The sequence below is a fragment of the Podarcis muralis genome, chromosome 4 (assembly GCF_964188315.1).
Source record: "Podarcis muralis chromosome 4, rPodMur119.hap1.1, whole genome shotgun sequence".
Lineage (NCBI taxonomy): Eukaryota > Metazoa > Chordata > Lepidosauria > Squamata > Lacertidae > Podarcis > Podarcis muralis.
In genome coordinates, this window is record NC_135658.1 from 26,859,473 (window position 1) to 26,870,018 (window position 10,546).

Consider the following 10,546-nt stretch of genomic DNA (forward strand, 5'->3'; position numbering starts at 1 on the left):
CCCAAAGGCACACAATGAGCTTCACAGCTGAGGAGATTTTTAACCCTGTTAGTGCAGTTCCTAGGGCAGCACTCTTGAGTGCTGCACCACGCTAGCTCTCAAATAATTAAGTATATGTTTTAAGCAGGCACAGCCTGTTAGATTAGTGTAGATATCCATGATGTACCAATTGATTTAATAAACATTCAGCTAAGATTGGATTGAAGAACACGTTAGCTTTTAAACACCAGGTTACCTTTGCCCTTGGATTTGTCTGTTATGTTTTCTTTTTTCTAAAAAAAGCTTTTTCAAGCAAGTTCAATTCTGGGTATCTTCAGGTTGAATTGGGAAAGGCTCCTGAGGTTCTGGAGAGACTCTGAGAGACTCGTAGGAGTTTTGGCAGGGTTATGGTGCACACACCAGTTACCGAATTATAAAAACCTTCTCTTGGTGCTTACTGCTTATGGGTAGGTCAAAATAACTGAAGAGTTACTTTGAAGTACACATTCAGAGTCTCTTCAAATTGGTGCATAAATCTACACCACAAATTAAAGGACAGTTCTCTTGTTATACCAACAAAAATTTTGCACATACATGCAGGAAGTCACAATGCCTACAGCTGTCTGTTTCAAGTTTTGCGCTTTTAAAAGTTAATGTGCAAATTAATCCGGACAATTGGGGCAAGGGGGGTGGGAGCTGAACAAATTAACTGTTTATTGTATCTGATCTGGTGGTTTATGCAAATAATGAAAACGTGTGCAGCAAGATGAATTAAAGTTGGGGGGGGGGCAGAGAATACATCTTTTTGGAACTTTTGAAAAACTATTCTGAAGAAGCACATTCCACCATAATGTTGCCCAAGACAAGCTTTTAAAGGAAGTTTCATTGAACGGCAATTCTAAAAACAAGCTCTGTGTGTTTTTAGGTAGCAACTGAGTGAAAAATGAGAGAGAGAAAACACCACATCAAAAAAAAAAAAAAAAAAAAACCCATTGCCAGTGTAACAAGTGTATTAAATGTCTAGTTAAACATGGCAACTGTATGGCGCGGGCCTTTCCGCTGTACATCTAAGACATTGTTCTGTAGCTTTTGCAAGCTGATGGGTTCAGCTGCAAAGATTCTGAAGGCTGCTTTGTTGCCAGCCTGGGACACATCCGTGACCTTATTAGAGTGGAAGTGAATGCTCTCCTTTTTTGCAACAGTAAATCTACTAATTTTACAGTCAGTTGAACAGCAATAGATTAATTTGTTTAAAGTCCGCATTCACAAAGCCAACGCGAACTTCACTGCCTTGAATACCCTAAACTACAGTGTGGATTTTCTTCTCTCTCTTTTTCTCGGAAGGGTAGACACTATTACAGCTTGCCCCTAGAATGGTCTGCGCAGTTCACTGTCACCTGCTTCTCAGCACAGGTGCTGACCTCTCCGTCTATTCTCTACCTCCTGACAGACTAACAACTAGACTGATCCTTTGTGTGGAGCAGCGAACGCTTTCCGAGCGACTGGACCAGTTTTCTTCAGCATTCCACAGGAAGCAGGAGAAAGACAGGGTTAAGGGGGCATTCCGAGGGTCAGAACGGGTTAAATTTAGTTAACATCAGAGGTTATAGCTTTTAACAAGGAGTTTGAAGGAAACTTATTTGAAGATGCAATTTGTTTCTTCTTTGTCAATCATTTTCCTCCCCTGAATCTCTATTGATAGTGACAGCTTAACAAAGTTTTTATATGCTGGCTCCCCCCAACTCCCCACCCGCCGACCAGCATCCTTTATGCAGGATAAAGGGGCTGGAATGCTCAGAAAGAGATGCAGGTGGAAAACGACTTTATAAAGCTTCCATGATTTTGAAATTGAGGGTTGAAAGTAGGTCCCCTGCTTGGCTAAGTCAAAATTAATTTGTAGATGTTAAGAAGATGGACACATTATTGGCAGAAGAGGGAGCTGCCGGCGGCAGGCTGTTCTATGGGCCGCATTTTAACAGCCTGGTCTTTGTGTAGGGGGGTCTCTCCACATACATATCCCACTCTCTTTTCCCTTCCATGGAGAGGGAGCTCAGTGAAATCATCTATATTATGGTTACCAGATTTTTTTCAGTGAATCTGGAGAGACTTTTTTTTTTGAAGCTGAGCAGCAACAGGGAGTCAGTAGTGGTGGGGATGGTGAAGCAAAAGACCCTGGGCCCAAGCACACATGCATATTGTATAAAGGTGCAAACCCTGTGAAACATAAATGTGCAGAGTTTTTAAAAAACTGGGCAACGGCGCGCCGCCTGTCCGTGACTCCCGAGCCTTCCCCGATCTCCTGCCCCCTTCCCCCTTTGTTTTGACAGATTGGGGGAGGCTCTGGAGTCACAGGCGGGTGGCCGTTGCCCAGGAGGGGGTGCAAGGAGCATGGCTTCTCTGCCAGGCAAGGTGCAAAGCCCTTCTTTCGCACCCTGTGAAACATAAATGTGCAGAGTTTTTGTTTTTAAAAAAACTGGGCAACACCTGCCCAGCCGAGACTCCTGAGCCTCCCCCGATCTGTCAGAACAAAGGGGGAAGGGGGCAGGAGATCTGTACCGCCAGATGTCCCCGGTTCCCCTTTGGCAGTGGCGGCGGCAGTGAGCAGCTCCTGAAACCAGCCAGAGCCAACTGCGCTACCAGGCTGGCTCCAGGTTGCTGAGGCTGCCGCTGCCACGTTTCCCAGGGACAGATTTGCAAATCTGGGGACGGAATTTGTCCGGGGGCAGATTTGCAAATCCGGGGACTGTCCCCGGAAACCGGGGACATCTGGTAACCCTAATCTATATGGTGGTTTATTTTGTGCAGAGCTACTTAGCATAGAAACAAAGCACAATGTAGCTGAGAGGTTGTGGTGCTACAAAACGTGCCACCCGAATATTCCTCGACTGGCTCCTTTTTGTCTTTCCAAAATGTAAAAATTCTGGGTAGGCTGTTCTAGAAAGTACAGTTTAGCACATTGTTTTAAAAGGAGTTATTAAAGTAAAATCCTTTGATTTAGTTGCATTAGAGCCAGTGTTGTATAGTGGTTAGAGGGCTGGACTAGGACCCGGGAAACAAGGGTTCGGGTCCCTACCCAGCCATGAAGCTCACCAGGTGATTTTGGGCCTCTCACACACGCTCTGATTATAGCATGGTTTTCATGAGGACAAAAGGAGGAGGAGGAAACCCTGGAGCTCCTTGGAGGAACGGTGGGATATAAATGTAATAGTAAATACCTAAAATAAAACATAAGAAAAACCTTTTGCAGGTTAGAGTAACAATTCTTGCTGCTGACGTACCACCCCACTCCTCCTGCATTGGGCATCCCATTTTACCACCACCCCACTCCCCATCTTTATATGAAGAAATATTATTTAAGGAAAGCCATGCCTAGAATGCCTTTCCCTTGCCACTTTAACAACAGCACCCTCCACCTCAGACAACCCGAGATGCGTAATTAGGGAGCGTGCCATGGAGGCCGCAGTGCACCATGAGGTTTAACCCTTCCTTCCCTAGCTTGATCTCAATTAAAAGCATCCTCCCCCTGCTGATGTTTGCCTAAGAACAGGAACCAGTGGGGAATTAGGACCGAATAAGAGCCTGCTAGCTCAAGCCAGTGACCCATCTAGACCAGCATCCAAATCTGCAAGCAGGACCTGAGTGCTGCAGCAGCCCTCTCCTTATCTGTGGCTCCTTCCAACTGGCCTTCAGAGACACACTGCCTCCGACAATGGATGAAGAAAATAGCCATCGTGACTAGTCGCCATGGATAGCATTATTCTCTATAAATTTGTCTCATCCTCTTTTAAGGTCATCCAAGTTGGTTGCCATCACTACTTCCATGGTTTCCTCAGTCAGTTCCATAGTTGAATTATACGCTGTGTTGAAAAGTTCAGTTTTTGAACTTTGAAGGCAGTCCTGTGTAGGGAAGTTTTTAACGTTTGTTGTTTTATCGTGTTTTTAATATTCTGTTGGGAGCCGCCCAGGGCGGCTGGGGAAACCCAGCCAGATGGGTGAGGTATAAATAATAAACTGTTATCATTATTCGTTTAAAACTCACAATATTGAGCTTCACTGGATGTCCACAAGTGTTAGGGTTTATGAGAGAGGGAGGGAAAAAATATCTGTGTCCACTTTCTCCACGTATTACATAATTTTATACACTTCTACAAAGTCTCCTCTTGCTCACCCTTTCGCTGAACTGAAAAGTCCCAAATGCTGCAACTTTTCCTCATGGGGAAGTTGCTCCATCCCATTCATCATTTTGGTATCCACTTTCAGAACCTTTTCCAACCCCACAATAACCTTTTTGAGACGAGGTGACCATAACCAAACCAAGTATTCCAGGTGTGGCTGCCCCATAGGTGTGTATAATAGCATTCTGATATTGACAGATTTGTTTTCAACCCCTTTCCTCATGATGCCTAGCATGAAATTTGCCTTTTTCACATCACTCTGGGTCGTCATCTACTCTAAGGTTTTGTCTGTCACTGCCAGTTCAGACCCCATAAGCGCATATGTGAAATTAAGTATGGTATCATCAAACTTGACTACATTACTGCTCACTCTAAACCATTTAGGAACAATTTTAAAAGTGCATGTTCCAGTACTGAACCTTGTAGGATCAGTTAGAGCAGATCCTTGGAGCTACTTTCGACACCCCTGCATTAGGAGAACTTTCCATTTATTCCCACGAGTTACTGATCCATAAGGGGACCTCTCATCTTATTCCATGACTGAGAAGCTTACTCAGGAGCCTTTAGTGAGGTATTTTGTCAAAAGCCTTTTGACAGCAAGTATACACTCTATAGGCAAATCACTTCTATCTACATGTTTGTTGACACTCTGAAAGAACTCTGACCGGTTAGGGAGAGAAGACTTACTCTTGCAGGACATCTGTAAGGCATGTCCTAACTGGTGAAAGCCTAACAGCTCAGCCATTTTCACACTGCATGGGGCATCCAACAGGGTCAAAGTTGGTGCTGGGGAATGTGGTCTCCTCCTCCAGGCAAAGAGAACCGATGCACTTACAGTAAGGTACCTTTCCTGAGACCCACCTGGAGCTAATTCTGCCTCTGTACATATCAACATGATCTTACTCCCTGGTGTAAACCTGTTGACTACAAATTACATGGGTTTGTGTCTCACATGCCCTCCAAGGGTTCAAGGTGATGTATAAGAGGGAGGTAGTGATGTATGGAAGTGAGAGCTGGACCATAAAGAAGGCTGATCGCCGAAGAATTGATGCTTTTGAATTATGGTGCTGGAGGAGACTCTTGAGAGTCCCATGGACTGCAAAGAGATCAAACCTCTCCATTCTTAAGGAAATCAGCCCTGAGTGCTCACTGGAAGGACAGATCGTGAAGCTGAGGCACCTCATGAGAAGAGAAGACTCCCTGGAAAAGACCCTGATGTTGGGAAATATTGAGGGCCCAAGGGGAGGGGGACGACAGAGGACGAGATGGTTGGACAGTGTTCTCGAAGCTACGAACATGAGTTTGACCAAACTCTGGGAGGCAGTGAAAGACAGGAGTGCCTGGCGTGCTCTGCTCCATGGGGTCACGAAGAGTCGGACACGACTAAACAACAACAATTCCATTTTATCTTCACAACACCCCTATGAGGTAGGCTAGGCTGCGAGAGAGTTAACTGGCCCAGAGTCATCCAGTGAGCTTCATGGCTTGCTGGTGATTCAAGCCCAGGTCTCCCTAGTCCATCCAACACTCTTATCACATTGGATCAGGATACACCCGGGTGTATTTGGCTCATTTATTTAGAAAGGGGAAGGGGGAATGCCTGTTACATTTTCTAACAAACTCCTCTCGCCCCCTCCCTCCTTGCTCTCACACATCTATTATGAGAAATGTCCAGGATCAGGTAATAGCTGCCTTAGGTACCAGATGATATTATGTTAATGAAGAGTGGGATAAATGCTGTGGCAAATTTGCATATAATGATCACGGCCATAGCCTTTCCTGAAGTGCATATCCCAGTGTGGCTGCCCCCAAACAACAGACCTTTTCCGTACCAGCCATAAAACTCGGGGAAGAGTCTGTTAGAGAGACAGAACGGCATTTTCTAATTTCTGTCCTACATTTAACGGTGCTACTGTTGCGGCTCTGAAGGCATCAAGTAATTACGAGCATGAGAGTGGTTACACAAATGAAATATGCGGTATAATGTGGCTGTGTCAGAAACGGGTATTCGGCTCGCAACGAGCATGCCCAGTTATAATCAAGCTGTCACAGAAGAAAGAAAGCAGGGGGAACACACAGAATTGGGCCTAGGTGTTGGGGCATCTCACATGGGACGCTTGTCTTTATGCCCCCTTCCTTTAAACATGTTACTCTGAAAGCTGCACATGACGCAGACCTGAGACTTGGTCAGTGACGCAAAGAAACTTTAATCCCAGTCAGTGGGATTAAAACCCATCCAAATTGCACTTTTCATTGTAGAACTAACACATGAGGAGCAAATTGAGAACAGTGGTAATAATAATAATGATGATGATGATGATGATAATAATAATAATAATAATAATTTATTTATACCCTGCCCTTCCTGGTTCAAAAACTGGGCTCAGGGCAGCTAACAACAAATTTAAAACACTTTAGAACAATTATAAAAGCAGCATAAAATACGGTATAAAAACATGAATAACAATAAAATTCAAGAATCAAAAATCAATCAGATAATTCCCTGGGCTATCTGGCTGAATTGGTCCTACTTGGGCCAGCGAGGAGGCCAGGGGAGAATTAGCTGTGGGGTCTCAGAGTGGGTGATCTTCATAAAAGGGGAGGGAGAGGGAAGAGAAGGGAAATAAAAGATCAGGCTGAATTCAAATTAAAGGCCAGGCGGAATAGCTCTGTCTTACAGGCCCAACAGAAGGAGGTTAAATCCTGAAGTGCCCTAGTCTCATGGGACAGGGTATTCCACCAGGTCGGAGCCATCACTGAAAAGGCCCTGGCCCTGGTGGAGGATAGTCTAACTTCCTTAGGGCCTAGGGCCTCTAAACTATGGTTACGCATGGACCTTAAGGTCCTCTGCGGGGCATACCAGGAGAGGCAGTCCCATAAATATTCTCCCATAGAGAACCAAATGCAGCCCCCTGAGCCTTTCTACCTGACACTTGGGACTCCTCCATGTCCCACCCCTTCCCCACCCTCTGCCCAGGCTGTACCTCTTACAAGCCCTGCTTTTTCCTGGCTGGAATGGGCCCTTGGCCCTTTTGCTTGCTTGGCTGGAGAATCGAGAAGTAAACATGTACAAAAGTAAACATTTGACCACCTACTTTTGCTCCTGGCCCCACCTTCTGCTGGTTGGCAGCTCCCTGAAGGTGGCCCAGAAGGCAATGTGGCCCTTGCCCCCCATTCCAACCCAGAACATAGTCTTTCAAGGATATTTTCACTGGCATGGTAGTAAACAGTGTCCCCAAATTTCAGGCACCTACAATCTAGAGCAGGGTTTCCGAAACGCGGGTCTCCAGCTGTTTTTTGGACTACAACTAGCAAGACCAGCGGTCAGGGATGATGGTAATTATAGTCTGAAAACAGCTGGAGACCCAACACTGATCTAGAGGTCCCCCACTACACAAAAAGCGCCCAAAATATTCCCCAAATTTCCAACAGAATCTCTGTACATGGGGCATTTTTCACCCTAGCCAATGTAACATGCTGAGGTAAAAACGGTTTCCAGCTAAACTGATTGAGAGATTCAGATTTAAAAGCCTGGGATAAAAACAAGTCCCAAGAAATATGAAGTGTTGTTAGTTTGCCTGCTGCCTTATTGCTTGCTCTGAGGTGAGATTTGAATGAAGGCAGAGCAGTAGCAGCCAACAGGGAATCCAAGCATAAGGGGCAGCCAAGGAGAATAGGTGGAGTCATGAAAATGGACAGGAAATTTTGGGAGGATGAAGGCAGGGACTGACACAACCACAGCCTGTACTGGTGTGCTGAAATCTTTTGAAAGGTATGAGCTTGGGCAGTGTGGTTCTGCTGCAGAGTTGGCACTTAGGAGAGAGAAGCATATACAGTTTTACGCAGTGCTGTTTTTCTAGGAAAATAATTCACCATGACTGCCTCCCTTGTTCTCTTAAGAATGGCAATGGCGCCCACCTGAGAGGGGCTGGAACTTGAGTTCCAGCTGAAAAAGGCCCTGGTTTTTATGGGGTTGTACCTGAAGGAGAGGTAGGAAAGTCAGGTTCTGTCAGTGGACCTGGTGAGGACTAACTTCCATTTGCCCCCCCCCCCCTTTCTGCAACCATTTCTCATGGTGGCTATTCTACCGGGATATTCTGTAACTTTATCATTAAACAGTATGGTACTCCAAACAGGCTGTAGGTTTGAAAAACCAACAGTAGCCTCTGGAGAGCTCCTCTGCTACCTTGTAGGTTTACCTAGTCTCCTACTGAGGGCAGCCTTCTTTATTTCCCACAGTGCCCCAAAGAATGTGACTACATTTTAGGGGGGGGGGGCGTATTAAATTGGCAGTTCTCTGACTCAACCACTATGATGGATGGCATGTGCTGATGTTGGGCCTGACAGTCTGAAAGTGTTTTATTTATATGTTTATTGCTCCATTCCATTCATGAATCACTTCCTATGAGGCATTCAACAAACAACAACAAAATACACGATCAACACTGGAAACGTATATTAAACAATTTCATATATAAAAGCAATTAAAGAATGTATGGGTTAGGGGTTGTTGTTTTTTTGTATATGTTCATATAACGTCCCCCCCCCCCCTTTACACAGTTGTGTGTTTTGTTCTCTTCCTCCCCTTTTTTGTATCATTTTACTTCTTTATATTTGAAAAAAAATTCAATAAAATATATAAAAAAGTTTTAAAAAACAATTTCATACATAAAAGTCTGAGACAGCTGCTGACTGGGATAAAAACCTCCACTTAAAAGGCTTGTTGGGAAAGAAAGGCCTTCAACAGGTGCTGAAAAGATAATAGAAACCATGCCTGTCTGATTTGTAATGGGAGGCAGTCCAAGGGGCAGGTTCTGCCACACTAAAAGCCCTATTCCTACATGTATGGAACAGACTTCCTGATGAGACCCTGTCTTTAAGGGACCCAATCCCTGGCAGAGTGCAGTGATCCATTGTTTATATACGGGGTGAGACAATCTTGAGTTGGTTTTTCAATATGTTTATTTCCCCCTCTTCCTTTTATTCCTTATCTATTAAACTGTAAGCCATTATTTTAAACTGTGAACTGCCTTGATCATATTTATATGAAAGCAGCCTCTAGTAAAAATAAAATAAAATAAAGGCATACATAATAGCTGGCCCCAAAGGTCTACTTTAGACTTACCCGAGGGCTCGGGAGCACACCCAATCAGATTTTTGAACTTTTCATGTTATTCAAGCAGCACACTGCTCTCCAGCTTTTTGTCACTTGAAGCAATTAAGTCTACATGATGGCTGTAACTGATATTTTATTCTTTTTCTATTAAAAAAGGAGAAAGAAATATCAGTTATAACAATCATGTAGACTTAATTGCTTCAAGTGACAAAGTCAAGTTCTGCCCTCCCACACTGCTGAAGTTTTATTCTTTTTCTAACTTCAGCAATGTGGGAGGCTAGAACTTGACTCAGTTTCACCATTGGATTTTGGGTTTTCTCCATTTGTTGGGTTACAATTGATAGGAAAGAAATTGTAACATTTATATTGAGTTCAGCTTTCTGAAAGTCCCGCCCCCCCCCCCCCAATACACACACTTTTCCAATTCCACACACTTATGCCTCTGGTGGCAGTAATTAGCTCAATGTGCTAATGAGGACCCTTGGAGGAAAGACTGACAGGACTAATTAGTGGGTGAATTTCACTTTAATAAATGTATGGGCAATTTTCTAAATGCAGATGGCCCAGTCCATCCTGGTGGGAGTTCTGCCCAGAGCCACTTCATATGGTAAGTGTCTGATAGAAGTGGTTAATTGGTAAAATGCTACATGATACTGATTAGAAGAGAGCTAATGGCTGCCTTTGCTTCCCAATGTATTATTCATTGCCAGACAATGTGAAAACCTCGTATCCTTCAAGAGGTCCACCACAGCCAGGTATTTTCAGCAGATTGGATGGGGGTTATGAGAAGCACCTACCTGTGCAGTGACAAGAGCTCAAGTCATGGATTTCTTGCCCTAAAAGAGACTTCCATGTTGGGAGCAGCATGGAACACGCATGTGTTCGTGTTCCTGTGGGCCAGCCAAATGTCCTGGGAAGCCATGGCCAGCCAAAGCTTACAAAACACACCTTCTGAGCCACCATAGAGCCACTTTATGCTGAGTCAAAGCATTGGTTCGTGTTCCCAGTGTAGCCTTTCCTGATGGGTTGCATCTCACCAGCATCTCAAACAAAAGCTCTTTCCAGAGATTGTTCTAACTAGAGAATCTGGGGTTGTATCTGTCACCTTCCACAGGCGAAACAGGCATTCAGTGCTAAAGCAACGAGCCCTTTCCCTTCATAGGTAGGTAGGTAGATTTTAAAATATTATTTTTTTTCATTTTCACAATAACCTTCAAATCAAATACATTGGTTCGTAAGTTGACTTCCCAACCTCATTTCTACAGTGTTTTTACTC